The sequence below is a fragment of the Microtus ochrogaster genome, chromosome 10, assembly GCF_000317375.1.
Source record: "Microtus ochrogaster isolate Prairie Vole_2 chromosome 10, MicOch1.0, whole genome shotgun sequence".
In the NCBI taxonomy this organism is placed as follows: Eukaryota; Metazoa; Chordata; class Mammalia; order Rodentia; family Cricetidae; genus Microtus; species Microtus ochrogaster.
In genome coordinates this window covers 41,573,203-41,582,750 of record NC_022016.1, presented here as the reverse complement: position 1 = coordinate 41,582,750, position 9,548 = coordinate 41,573,203, and positions in this window count along the sequence as shown.

The window sequence follows — 9,548 nt, the reverse complement described above, 5'->3', positions numbered from 1 at the left end:
TCTCTCAAGAACCAGAAGAATTGTTTTCATATTCACTTATTTATTGTGAATGTGTGTATGTAGTCACGGGTACGTGTGCCATGCCTACGTGTGGAGGTCTGAGCACAACTCACTGGGGTTGGTTGGTTGTCTCCTACCACGTGGGTTCCAGGTATCAGAGTTAGGTTTCCAATCGTAGTAACGAGTACCTTTCCTCGCTGCGCCATCTCACTGGGCCTGGATTTTTACCAAGGTTTATTTATTTAATGTGTGTATTTGCATGCTCTGTGGCATGAGCGTGGGGGTCAGAGGACAAGTTGTGGGAATGGGCTCTTGCCTTCTACCATGTGGGTTCTGGAGATCAAATAGAGATAGTCCGGGTTGGAGGCATGTGCCTTTAATCACCGAGTCATCTCACTGGCCAATCACCTATTCTTTCTGAGGCAGAATCTTTCCTGGATGTCTCCATCTCCTTCAGAGCTGAGGTTACAGGCATTTGCAGGAATACCTGGCTTGTTACATGCTGGGCATTCAGGAGGCAGAGGCAGGCAGATCCCTGTGAGTTCAGTTCAGCCTGGTCCACATAGTGAATTCTAGAGTAGTCAGGGCGACACAGTGAGGCTGTAACTGAAAAACAACAAGCTCTTATGGAATAGAGAAGAGGGCCTGCGTGGGACAAACTCAGTTTTTCCAAGTTGCTCTTCTTTCTTTTGGAGAAGTAGATGTAGGAGAGGCAGCCTCTCCATGTGGCAGGAGAAGTCCCAAGAACCCAAACAGCTGCTTTTGGCAGGTGTGTCCAGCTGTGGCCATGACCCTGGCTGCTGTTGCACGTGTCTGACTTAGGATATAAGGAATCTTCTGGAACTGGACCCAGAGAGAAAAAGTGCCCTTTCACGACCACAGCCTGGAGGCTCAAGTGTGATTAAGTCTTCACCAGCCCAGCTGAGTTGTCTCTTTTGCCTTTGAAGCAGAGCTCTGCTTTTTGTAGCCTGAATTCTGGCCTTGGGAGAGATCAAACTGGGACAATGAGAAGCCAGGGAACAGGTCAGGGAAGGACAGAGAAGGTGAGAGAGCTGATGTTTTGGAGAGTGTCGGAGGTGGGACCAGGGACCACCAGCAGATGCGGGGAGCCTACAGGGATGGGTGATGGGGACTGGTTACTTGGGTCTAATGTTATTCAAGTGTTAGTGAAAAATTGAATATATTTTAATGAATTTTAAGCTACAGGAGGCTATTTCTGGAGTTCGACACTATAAAGACTCCCTGCCTGTATTCCTGGCTTCTAATCATGAGTTCCCTGATTGTAAGACAAGGGTCTTCACTGAGCATGTGTAGTGTACCTTACTGGGCTCATGGCTTGGGGCTGGGGATGGACATGGGAGCAAACACGCAACTCTGTGAGGCCAGAAGAACACCAAGCCTTTGAAGAAGGATGGTGAGGAGCCGAGCAGGCAGCAGGAGGAACTAAGACGGGAACAGTACACACACACACACACACACACACACACACACACACACACGTACCCAAGGAAGCCAGAAGAACCCACCTGATGTGAGTGATGGAACCAAACTTGAGTCACCTCAGAGAATAGCAAACGCTTTCAGCTGTGACCCCATGACCACGATCTAAAGGTTGTGCAGAAGCACAAACAAATGGAGAATCTGTTCCCCACAGAGCTATGCTAAGAGGCCCAGCAACACGACACAAATCTACCTGAGTGTTTCAGTAACCTATCAAATCAGTTTAACGAGAAATGGCCCAGGCTCCCCAACCCCCCCCCCCACATTTCACTTCTGTGGATTTATAGGGATGAGTGCCATGGAGAGAAAGAGCTCTCCCAATAATAAACTGCTGTAAAAGAACAAACCTGATTCCTGACCCCCTCTACTCTGCCATCGCTCCCTGTTGCCCGTGATCCTGATATGATGCCATTTGCCATAGGTACAGCCAAGGGGACCCTGTCACCAGAAGCTGAACCACTGGGGCTGCCCAGCTCCACTGAGAAGTAGATATGGCCACAGAGAACTTGGGGAAAGGAGAGAAATGGCAGGATGGGCTTTGACGCCATGCTGCAGCCCCTTCAATTGCCACCACCTCTTCTTACCACTGAGCCATTGCTCCAGCCCGAAGCTGCCTTTCCCCTGGTTCCCACCCCACAGAAGCTCAGTAAATTGTATCTTTTTTTTTCTTGGTAGACCAAGCTGGCCTTGAACTGGATGATCTGCCTGCCTCTGCCTCCCAAGTGCTGGGTTTAACGGTGTGTGCCACCACTGCCTGGCTAAATTCTGTCTCCCCATCACAGAGACTAAAAGTGTTACCACTATGTTTGACTTCCTCTCCCTCACATGAGCCAGGGTCCCTCTGTGTAGGTAGCCCTGGCTGGCCTGCAACTCAATATGTAGACCATGCTGGCTTCAAACTCAGAGATCGACTTGCCTTTGCCTTCTGGGTTCTGGGATTAAAATCATGCGCACGCACACCCCCATGCCCAGCCGAGGCTTGTTATCCTTTTTAAACACGTGTTTGGCAATCAAACCTTATCATCACCGAGTAAGACATCTCCCCAGCCTCCGTTCCTGACTTCTCTAATCAACCTGGGCTCTCTTTGTTATAGCAATCCAGTGCTCAGTGACAATCCTGGCTTTGTCTTCTTTATCCACTGCAGCGTACCCAGCCCCCGAGGGAACAGATGATCCCTGGCCTGTGCTCAGACAGTAATACCCACTGTGCCAATGAATGGAGTCAGGATTCCTTTATTTGGACAACATGACAAGCTGTGCAGCCTTGACCACAAGGCTCTCAGTTTCTTCACCTGTAAAGTGAGGAGAACAATTGAGCTGTTCTGAGATGGCTGCACTTAAAGTATTATATATTTAAAACTCAGAGCCACACCTAACGCTTAAAAAGTGCTTCGTTAGGCGATGGATGATTTCCTGATCACGATGACTGTTTTCTTTAAGGTGCAGCTTTATTTTATGTGTATGGGTGTTTTGCCTGCATGTATGTTTACCATGTGTGTGCAGTGCCAGCAGAGGTCGGAAGAGGGCATCAGAACCCCTGGAATTGAAGTTACAGCTACTTGTGAGCATCATGTGGGTGCTGGGTATTGAACCTGGGTCCTCCGGAGGAGCAGCCAGTGCTCTTAATGGCTGAACCACTCCCTAGTTGCACGATGACTATTTTTACCAAGGAAGCATTGTGTTTTCTGCACCCTCTGGGGTCTTCACGGATGCAGAGAGGGTGTCATATGAATCAAAGCTTCGGTGAAGGTGTCCTTTGCTGGATAATTTTCTGTTCTGCGAACGCAGTGGGATGGCTGTGGGGAAAACATGCAAATGTATGCAAATCACATGCAGATTCAGCTAAAGTAAGTCTGTGGGTACCACCTCCGCGTTTACTAGAAAGAAGTCTGGTGGCTTTGTTCCGTGCCACTCCGTCCTGTCAGGTTTCTAATCTGTCCTCTCTGAAAGGCACACCTGGTGGGGAGAGGCGTGCACGTGGATGCGAGTGTGTCTGAGCGTGGGTCTCTGGGGAGAGGGGTCGGTGGTGGCAACTTCACAACTGCTCAGCCGCGAGAAAGGAGTGGCAGGTCCAAGACCGTGAACTTCAGTATGAGTGCCGGCAAGAGGGCTCCGCGGGGTAAGGTGCCAGAAGACCTGAGTTCCGGAAGACTTGAGTTTCAGTCTTTGGGATCCAATGGTAGAAGGAGAGGACCGACTGCCCCAGACTTTCTTCTCACAGTGTGTCCACGTGCTGGCACATACACACGTTCATGCCAGATAAATACATGAACTGCAATTTTTAAAAAATCTTTTGGGATGTGAGAGTAGTCTTTTAAACTCCAGGATTGGCTTGGCTGATCTGGGTGACTAGGTGAGCATCAGGGCTCCATGCAAAGCTGAGTGCTCCATGGGAGAGACCAGCCCTCCTCAGTAAAGGTGGCTTGCTGGCATTAGGTAGCCATGCTCCCCAGCTACAGCCTACATACAAGCTCTCAAGAGCCAATATTTGAAACTTTCAGCCAGACAGGATGGCACATGCTTTTAATCCCAACACTCAAGAGGCAGAATCTGGTGGATCTCTGTGAGTTCGAGGACGGCCTAGTCTATAGAGACAAACCCTGTCTTGAAAAAAAAAAAAAAAAAAAAAAAAAAGAAAGAAAATGAAAAAAATTATAACTAATTATTGTATGTTAACGTGCATCTCAAATATGTGTCTGTACATACCTTCATATGTGTATTGCAAGCATGTATGGAAGCCAGAGGTCAGCAGCAAGTGCCTTCCTCTGTGTTTTTACCACCTTATTTTCTAAAATATAATTTATTTTTATTTTATTTGCATTGGTGTTTTGCTACATGTATGTCCGTGTGAGGATGTCAGATTTTGGAGTTACAGACAGTTGTCAGCTGCCATGTGGGTGCTAGGACTTGAACCCAGGTCCTCTAGGAAGAGCAGTCAGGGCTCTTAACCCCTGAGCCATCTCTCCAGCCCCATATCACCTTATTTTTTTGAGGCAGGGTCTCTCACTGAACCTGAAGCTCACCAATTGGCTAGGCCAGTGAACTCCAAGGACCTGTCTGTCTCTTCACCTCCATTACAGTTACAAGCACCTGCCGCCATGCCTGACTTTGAAGTGGGTGCTAAGGATTCGAACTCAGGTCTTCCTGCTTGCATGGGCAGGCACTTTACCCACTGGAACATTTCCTCAGCCCCGACTGGACAGTATTACACAAGGTGATAGGAGGCAGTGAGGAAGGAGGGTTAGCACAAGGCCGTGCAGCAGTCCGGGCGGTAGGAGCTTTCCAAAGTAATTCAGTCTTCGAGTCTCTGTCCAATTATTATTCTGGACAGCAGGCTCGTTTGTCCCTACAAGCAAGCACCCGTTCATTCATTTGACAAAAATGCAGAGAGCACGGGCTCTGGGATCAGCTCTCCGCAGGGTTCCAGGACGTAAGGACAGAGAGGACACTGTCGCTTTTGTTCACAGAAAAAGAAATCGTTTCTCGCTGTCCTTGCTCACAGGGACCTCTTTTCTTCTCCAGAGCTCTGCAACCACCCAGAACAGGAGACAAATGTATCACCTAGAAACACCACGCATGGGGCAGGCCTGGCAGGAGATAGAGGGGAGGAAAGGGCTGGCTGTACCTGGGAAGGTCAAAGTCACACAGGAACGCACTGTGTCTCAAGGATAGGCAGGAGCCTGCCAGGTGGACCGGCAGAAGGGTTGCTGTGGGCCAGGGCACAGAAGCATGAAGCCACACAACGGTGCGTTCCAATTGGGAAATACGGTCAACAGTGTCAAGATGTACCTTTCCCTGGCACCCCTGGCTCCTGAAAATGCCGGTGACATTTTTTGGGCCTCAGGTGCTTGCTCCTCAATTAAGGTAAACAGCGAGTCTGTGTGGTTTGTCCTCTGCTGTTGCCTGGGCTTTGTCCCTTCCAGGAGACTGAGTCACTGAGAAATGGGGCTATGTCTGCCTCTTTGTTTTCCCTAGGAATCCTGCTTCAGCGCCTTGCTCTGAACTCTCAAGTAGGTAAGAAACTGAGTTCACTGAAATTGTGGGAATGGCTGGAAATGTTCCCACCTGCATGATGCCCCTCTTCGCCCAGCACCAAATGGCTGGAGATGTTTCTGCCTTTGTGAGACCCTCTTCACTGAGCAGCCCCTCCAGTGACCAGCGTGGGTCCCTCCTTTACAGATGAATCTACTAGGGTCTGGAGGTGTGACCTTTCTTGTAGAATGGAAGCCGCCCAGAAATGCTGACTTTGGGGCTGAAAAGATGGCTCAGTGGAAAGCGCTTGCTCTGCAAACACCTGTACCCAAATTTGTGTTTAAGGCACCTACATCAAACCAGATATGGTGAGCATCCCTGTAACCCCAGCTCTGGGACATAGAGGGAGATATGGAGAGAGGAGGATCCCAGGGTCTTAGTGGTTAGCTAGTCTAGCCAAATCATGAGCTTCAGCTTCAGTAGGAGACCGTGTCTCAACCCGATGGAGGCATGCATGGGTGAAAGTATATTTATACACAGGGAGCACAGATGCAGAGAAATGCTGGCTTTGAATGCAGACAAACAGGTACGACAGTCAAAGCTTTGAGCTCCAACTTAATCCATGCTTACCATTCCCATTTCGCTACGCCTGGTAAACCAGTGCGGACTTGATTTACCTTGTTTGATATGTGTGGTGTTTTGCCTGTATGTGTACCTATGCACCATGTGCATTTAGCTTCTGTGGAGTCATGCGTGGTTATTGGATTTCCTGGAACCGGAGTTAGAGGGGATTGTGAGTCACCACGTAGGTGCTGGGAATTGAACCCGGGTCCTGTGCTAGAGTAGTCAAAGTTCTTAACTGCTGAGCCATCCCTCTAGCCTCTGGACTTGAGTTTTGCAGATGAATGTGAAAGTCCTGAATTCCAGCAAAAATTCTGTTAGCTTTTGTGGCTCCTTCTGAAGCCTGGGACCCCTGTAGGATGGGGTTGTGCCAACTCCATCTTTGATTTCCACTCCTAATACAACACTTATTCACCCGAGAAGGAGAACCAAAGGGGTCTGGGTAAATTTGGAAAGTCAAGTTCCCTTAAATAAGTGTGGATCTCAGTGGGAGACAACTAGGGAGGAGGGTTTGATGAAGGCTTGTGGGGGGGGGGCGTAGAATAAAGCAGTGGGGTGCTGCCTGTTTTTGATAGGCTAAAGAGGGATTATAAGTAATGTTTGGAGGGACCCTGCATTCCAAGGGTGCTGCGAGGGTACAACTGGAGTGTTCTGTGATTCCCACACACCCCTGACCTCTCATAGGACCAGAGCTGAGGCTGTCTTGGAGGGACAAGGCTCTTGTTCTACCAGGGAAGGACAAGTGAGCATCTGTCTCCACGTGGGACACTAGGGAGGTAACTGTGAACCCTGACTGAGACGCATCATTTGCAGATGACTGTTAGTTCATTATTTGAACATTCCTTGAGAGCCTACTGTATGCTGAGGTGGATTCTGGGAACTAGAACAAAGCACCCGTGATGGTTAATAGCAATAGTTAACTGATGGGATTTGGAGTCAACATAGAAGCACCCCCTTTCTGGGTGTGTTCTTGAGGACATTTCCAGAAGGGTTAACTGAAAGGAGGAGCCCCGCCCCAAGAGTGGGCAGCCCTTTCTAGTGGCCAAGATATAAAAATGTCCCAGGAGAAAGCAATGCTTGGCACTTGACTTGGCTTCTTGCTAGTTGGTGAGTGATTCTGTACCCTTGTGGCTGCCACCACCCCCCTCCGCGGCCATCAGAATCCGACTTCTTTGGCTTTCTGACCTGGACTGATGCCAGTGGCTCTCCAGGAATCCTCCAGACTTTCAGCACCAGCCTGGGGCTGCTAAGGCATCCAGCCACCAAAGTTAGCCATCAGCTACCACGAACGCAGTCTTTCCCGTGAGCAGACAGCCACTATTGGACTATCCAGGCTGTGTTACGTAAGGCAGCCCAATAAATCCCCTTTCTAACACACATCCGTTCCAGTGGTTCTGTTCCTCTAGAGAACCCTGACTAATACAGTGTCCCATTTCCATTTTAATGAGGGACAATAGAGTGAGCAAGTAAAGAAATAGGCAAGTGAGGCCTCGTCTGGTGATAATGAGCATCTTGACAAGAAGACAGGCGAAGTTTAGGGTGATGGGGAAGCTGGGAAGTCGAGGCAGGTCTCAGAGGAGATGCTATTTGGACTGAGCAAACTCAAAGGATAGAATGGCACCAATCAAGCCAGAACCTGGTGTGTGTGTGGGGGGGGATGGGGGGTGCCTATACAGAGGATATAACTAGAACAATGACTTTGCAGTAGAAATCAATAAAAAGAAAAAAGAACAAGACCAGAGGTTGTGACCTATAGGCAAAGAAAGGGTCACAAGCCTTGTGGAAAAGACACATAGAGCTAGGCACGGTAGGTTTTATCCCAAGTGACTGTACTCATTAGTTACTGCTGTACGACAAATTTCACCCCCATTCCCATTTAATTGCTCAAAACTAAACGTGGTTTTATGTCAGTTTCTCTGGGTGAGAAACTGTTTTGGGTTGGCCCGCGGACAGCTTCAAGTTCAACTGGGAAGGCTTCACTTAAAGTTCCTGTGGATGTTGGCCAGGCTCTGTTCCTCATGGGCTCTTGTTCTGAGGTCACCCTCCAATCCTTGCCATGTGGGCCACTCTATGCTGGCAGCTTGCTCCATCAAACCGTGCAAGCCAAGAAGGTGACAGTCTGCTGGCAACGTGGAAGGAAGCAGCTCTTTGTCACCCAATCTCAGATGCGACATCTTTCACCGTTGCCTTAATGTGTTTTGAGGAAGTAAGCCACAGACTTCACCCTCACTCAAGGAACGCCTGGAGGTAGGCGCCTGAGATGATCTTAGGAATCTCACAGTCACACACAGGATCCCATCAGTAGCATCTGAGCAGAGGGTGACATAATCGGATACATATTTTCATTGGCCACTTTGGCTTCCTTGAGTATTGGAAGCATGAGTTGGGAGGTGGGCAGGAGTAGACGACAGATGGCAATTGGAGCGTTACATGGCTTGGGCAAGGATCTTGCGGGTGGACAAAAGATGAAGATGAATGGAGAGGAAGTGGGGATTGGGTAGCACCAGGGCTTGCTGGACTATATCTTGCCTATGGGACCAGGATGCCTGGGATTCTTGCTTTTCCCTGGAACAGATAGGATGCCCATAACTCCATTCTTCTCCAGCCCTGCCTAAGGCCACACATTAGATGGATGGTTGGCTGGCATTAGGGGCACTAGCCCCAAGTGAAGAACACACATCTCCTTGTGCCAGGCCAATGGACTGCCCCCATGTCCTGAGTCTCGCTAACTTGCTCATAGTCAGAATAACCAAGCTACTGAGCAAAGTGGGGGAATACTGCACCCCGACTTCACAAGCCAGCCAGAGCTGGAAAAGTGGTGTGTGTGTGTGTGTGTGTGTGTGTGTGTGTGTGTGTGAGTGACATAGCACCCCCTGGTGGTGGTGGTGCAGAAGAGTGGGGAGTTGAGATTAGCCCTTTAGTAGGGGACACAGACAGAGTAGAGTATGTTCCGCATCCATCTGCTTCAGGGAAAGGGTTAGAGTATGTTCTCATCCCTGGGGGACAAGGGGATGTCCTCATGCCTCCTGCCCAGGCAGCCAGGCACTGATTAAAAATCAATTCACACCACTAATCCAGATGACATCACCAAACGCCAGCCACATTTTTTATGATTCCAACATAGCCTTTGACATATTGGCATCATCTTGCTTAGGAGTCAAGGCCTGGGACTTTGGCTAATTAAGACATCAGTGTGGCAACAGAAGGGGAAAGCCTGGCTCTGGATTGGTTTTGCTCTCAGGACCCTGGCCCTACTTAGGGCCTTTCCAGGGGACTTCCATGTATACAGCCCTCCGAGGCCTCGCCTCCTGGATAATTGACAAGGATGGGAAAAGGACCAGACAGGAAGATCTCTGAATGAAGATCGGAAAGCACGGGGAGTCCTGAGGATTTTCGAAGTGGAGAAAGGGAGGATGGGCAGGCAGAATAGGACCTTAAAATTTATATTTATTGGC